The 5,308-nt window shown below is 40.6% G+C and overlaps 2 pseudogenes; both read left to right on the top strand.

Moving 5' to 3' along the window:
* Positions 1 to 694: 694 nt before the first annotated feature.
* LOC143962237 (uncharacterized) lies at positions 695 to 1,675 on the top strand (annotated as a pseudogene).
* Positions 1,676 to 1,747: 72 nt separating this feature from the next.
* Positions 1,748 to 3,796, top strand: LOC143962238 (toll-like receptor 12; annotated as a pseudogene).
* The last annotated feature ends 1,512 nt before the right edge of the window (positions 3,797 to 5,308 follow it).

Raw genomic sequence — 5,308 nt, forward strand, 5'->3', positions numbered from 1 at the left:
GCCTGGATCGGGCCAGATGTCGGGGCCTCGTTCTAAGGTAAGTATTTCATAATGAGCTAGTATGCGGTGCATACTAGCTCATTATGCCTTTTGCTTTGCAGGTTTAAAAAAATAAAATAAAATTGCGGGTTTACTACCGCTTTAATACATTGACAGTGCATATTTTTAATCACTGGTATTTGTGTCACTGGTACCCAAAAAGTGTCAATTAGTGTCAGAATGTCCGTCACATTATCACAGTCCTGCTATAAGTCGCTTTTTACCACCATTACTAGTAAAAAGAGGATCATATAGTTTGTATTTGACCGCTTCTGGAGGTCAAGTGGTTAAGATTATATGTTTTGAGGTTAGCTATACTACCTTCTGTGTTAACAACCTCTCTGTCACTCTTAGATTCATTTTTTTCACACAGAAGAAAATTATATCGCTAATATTTTAGTGATTTTTTTTTTACATAAACTGTTTCTCTTGATAGAGGCTGATCATGCGATTACAGCATCCCCACCCTCTCAAAGTGAACTCCATCTTTTATCAGTAGTTTTACAATTTTACATTTTAGCATGATCCCTCTTTAAAAATGTAGGTTCCTCTGTTTGTATAATTTAGGTTTTGAATTGCTTTAATTAAAGGGAAGCATGCTTTATAAAATCTACTGAACAATTTAATGTAAAGCTACAGGCTTGCCTATTCTACCATGGATTTGTTCAGCATAGCCGTGGCATGGCTCCTCTGCTTGTTTTCTGGTGGATCGTTCTGCCAGTGCCTACTAAGGAGGAAATGGCAAGTGCTGGAAAAGAATTTTTTTTTACCATTTATGGATTTCCAATATGTGTGAAGAATTTGAAGAGCTGAATTTTACCATTGCAGTAAATTGTGACATGGTGGTCTTAGTATGACCCTACAGGAGATACCTCTGGACACAGACTGGCTTTGCATGACAAACTGCCAAGGAGTGACAATGGAAGCAGAAGTCTTCACACAGTTCACAAGCTTGAAATGTCTTTATATCACAGGAAAGACTAAACTTCTACCAGGGCTTTCATTGGTCTATTTGGACTTTCCATTCTCTGGATAAAAGTGGAAACCATTCACTTAACTTTCTCTGAAGGCATTTTCTATAGTTTAAACTTGTTTCAAGAACGAAATATCTGGTATACATTTTTCAATAATCAACTTTTCAATATTTAACCATCTGCATCAACTGGACCATCTGATACTCTATAACAACAGCATAATACAGCTGTCTAAAATAACAATATCTCTCGGAAAATTTCACAATTTAAGAAAACTATCAGCAATCTTCCATGACATTCGTTATCTGACAGAAGATGAATGCTTTACTTCACCATATCCTGGCAGTGATGGACAGACTGCAGAATATATAGATTTTAATGTTACTTACCTAGATTTAATCTTAAACAGGGTGGATAAAATTGATAAGCATTGCCTTTGCAACTTTTCCCATTTGGAGCTGTACCAATTAAATGTTAGTATTCTTCACATTGGGGATCCCCTCACATCAGGAATTAAAACAAGTAAGACCATTGTACTGTCCCCTGCTGCATATCAGATATTTTACATCTGCCTGTATGTATCCCACTTTAAAGCGGAGGAGTGGAATATTTCCAATGGCTCATTCAAAAAATTAAGAAAATTCGATTTTAAATTTAATTAGATAAACAGTGTTAGCTTAAACCTTCTCCCGAACTTAAGTTACTGGAACTAAATGTATCCATGAACAAAATGATTCAATGTGAAGATTTGTGCAAGTAAATCTTCACCGATAATGGAGTTGGTTTACCTAAATGTGTCTTATAACTATTTAATTCATCTTCAAGAAGGTCAATTTGCATGCTTAAAAAAGCTTCAGATCTTTGCTTTAGTAAACAACAAGATTAATCATATTGAAGATTTTGCATTTGAAGGATTATCCAAGTTAAAGGTATTGAATCTCTAAAATAATAATTTGTTTCCCCATTAGTGAGTTTACATTTGCCAATCTGTTTCCCTTAAGACATTTAAATGTATATGAAAATAAGATAGGAGAGTGCAATGAGAAAGCTTTTCGTTGTCTTGGGAATCTTATTTATCTCCAATTTTTTATGTATGAGAATGGAGGGACATTTTTGTGTGGGAGATGGTTCTGTCATCTCTGACACATCTCTCAGCAAATTCTCTAGGTGTCGTAAATGAAGAATTATTTTCCTACAATTTTCCACAGCTGCAGGTTTTGGAATTGGATACACCCTATGCAAATTTGAATCTCGCCAATTCTCAGTTTAGCAAAGTTAGGGAACTACATTTCAGAAACGGTACCCATTTTGGTTTTAATTGTCCTAAGAAACCATGGAACCCTCTCTGGAATTTTACAAATCTTGAAAAACTCTACTTCATTGCAAACCCACAGGATTATTCAGAACTTATACTTAACAACTCATTATAAAAAACACAGCATTAAAGTTTCTTTATCTCCAAGATACTGAGAAACTCATTAACTACAGTAGAGTAAATATTTATAAGATGTTTCAAGGGTTGTCACATCTCAGGGTTTTACATTAAAAGAACTCTGTAATAGAGAAATTAGATTGCAAAGATATTTTTAGAGATTTACACGAACTGGAAAATCTCATCATTGAAAATCAGAACATCCAAGAAATGAATGAAAATGTGTTCACTTATACGACTTATTTAAAGTTAATTTAATACAAATCGCATTTCCCTGTAGTTGTAGGTTCAGTGGGTTGTTATCCTGGCTAGAATCTGGCACAAGGGTTTCCATTAACGTTCCCAATCAGGAGTGTCAGACTAAACAAAAATCCTTCAATCTATTTAATTCAAATTTATTCACAGTAACTTTCACAGTAACACAGGCATGTACTGGCCATTGGGACTACTGGGAGTTTCCCGGTGGGCCGATGGCTCAGTGGGCCACTCTGATGTAAGGGGGCTGCTGATTGGACACTCTGATGTAAGGGGGCTGGTAATGGGACACTCTGATGTAAGGAGGTGCTGATGGGACACTCTGATGTAAGGGGGCTGCTGATGGGACACTCTGATGTAAGGGGGCTGCTGATGGGACACTCTGATGTAAGGGGGTGCTGATGGGACACTCTGATGTAAGGGGGTGCTGATGGGACACTCTGATGTAAGGGGGTGCTGATGGGACACTCTGATGTTAGGGGGTGCTGATGGGACACTCTGATGTTAAGGGGTGCTGATGGGACACTCTGATGTAAGGGGGCTGGTAATGGGACACTCAAAATGTAAGTGGGCCGGTCTGGATGAAGTCCAGGGCCAAATTTCTGTCCCAGTCCAGCCCTGCAGTAACATGACTCTGATCATGTCTATGATGATCTTTGGTTTCACACTGCTGTTTTATGTATGTCTCTCCTCTATGAAAATATCTGCTGGTATAGCCTCTACATAGTTTTCACAGTTAAATGTTGGCCGAACCAGCCACCAGGAAATTATAAATATGAAGTTTTTGTCTCTTACAATACAAGCAATGAACTATGGGTCACTGAGCAACTTCTTCCTAACCTGGAGAATGGTCCTCCTTTCTTTTGAGTGTGAATCCATAACCAGGATTTTGAGGTTGGTAGAGACATTGTGGAGAACATTATGGACAGCATCTACAACAGCAGATGTAAGGTGTGTGTTATCACCCGCACTTACCTTCACAGTAACTGGTGCTCCCTGGAAATGGAGGATGTACAGAGTGCTAGCTGAAAGTGAGGACTCCCTCATTCTAGTGTTCCTTGATAGGATCTCTAAGGGAGCTGACTGGTTTCTATGAAGAGCTGCACCAGATTTTGCATTCAGCAGTTTTAGTAAATCAACCCCACAGCATCTTGTGGCTTTCACATGTGGTAGCCCTGTTCGTGATTGTGTAGGCTTGGCTTCCTAAAGAGAATGCATGGTATATATTTTTGTTCTTTAGTCATATTGGTGATGACTAAAAATAAAATGTAAAAAAGGGTTTTCTTTAGTATTAAAGCAAACATTATTATATAAGGGGGGTGTGACCAGATGTGAACCAGGCAGGACATGTTTTACTGGAGCTCCACATTTCTCCTGCAAATAGATGCTTTTTTTTTAGGAGCTTTCCTGCCCGCTATCCAGTACCAGAGGTACCGGGCTCAACCACTGTACTGTGGGACATGAGAAAGGGGGCCTCCAAGCCAGGGCACTAGTTGCAGAATTGGCAGCACCAGATTCACTCCACACGCGGCCCGGAGGTAGGCTCCGCCTCCACCAGCTTGCCTTCTCCTTACACAGGAAAGAGCATCAAGAAGCAGGCTAAGAAGATGGCACACATGCCTGCTGCGGAGTCTCCCTATCAGCCTCTCAGGAGCAGGAAAACCCACAAGATGCCATTACTAGACCCATCTTGGAGGTGATTGATGAAAGCAAGGCTGCAGTGATGGTAAGCATAGACCACCTGGCCACTGAATGCACATTGATCCGGCATGACTTGGACAAAATCCGGGGTAGACCCACAGTAGCTCAGGACAGGATTTCTGAGATGGAAGATGCCTCTCATTCCCAAGGCCATCAACTATCTGAGTTGCAAGATATGGTGAAATTGCTGAAAAATAGGGCTGATAACGCAGAAGACAGGCAGAGAAGGAACAATGTGAGAGTGGAAGGGTTGCCTGAAGGGGAAGAAAGGGCTAAGCCAACCAGGTTTGCAGAACAATTCTTCAAACAGCTCCTAGTACTGGGGAACTACATGTGGTTGAATGGGCTCACAGGGTCCCCACAGGCAGGCCACATGGGGAACTCCCTAAGCCTCTCTTGGTCAGATTCCTGAACTACAGGGACCGGGATATGATCTTAGCAGAATCCAGGAAAGGAGACGCTCATTCAACGATATCTGGAAAAGATTACAATCTAAGGATATACAATATAGCATGCTATATCCCAGCAGGTTGCAAGTACAGCACAATAGAGCGGTGACATTTTTTGACAACCCACTAGCTGCCTGTCAGGACCTGGACTTGAACCTGGGACCTCAGCTGTGTCTGGCAATGAATCTTTTCACTAAGCTATCTGAGATGCTGGACTATGCCTTATCAGATACTTTAGACAACCCTGCCTTGTACCTTGATTTCAGCTGAACCTTGAACTCTTTGCTTTTCCCATGAACTTCCTGATATAAGCCATGTCTCTGCACTTCCTCCTTGCCAGAATATTGTGCTATCTCCAGCCTGTATTTCGCCCCTGTCTTCCCTGCTGCCATTTATATTTGCTACTGCTCGTTATCGACCCTTGGCTTGTTCCACGACTACGCTTCTGCCTGATCCCA

This window comes from Lithobates pipiens, unplaced genomic scaffold, assembly GCF_037356315.1.
Source record: "Lithobates pipiens isolate NorthernLeopardFrog02 unplaced genomic scaffold, aLitPip1_a1.2 Scaffold_8, whole genome shotgun sequence".
Classification (NCBI taxonomy): domain Eukaryota; kingdom Metazoa; phylum Chordata; class Amphibia; order Anura; family Ranidae; genus Lithobates; species Lithobates pipiens.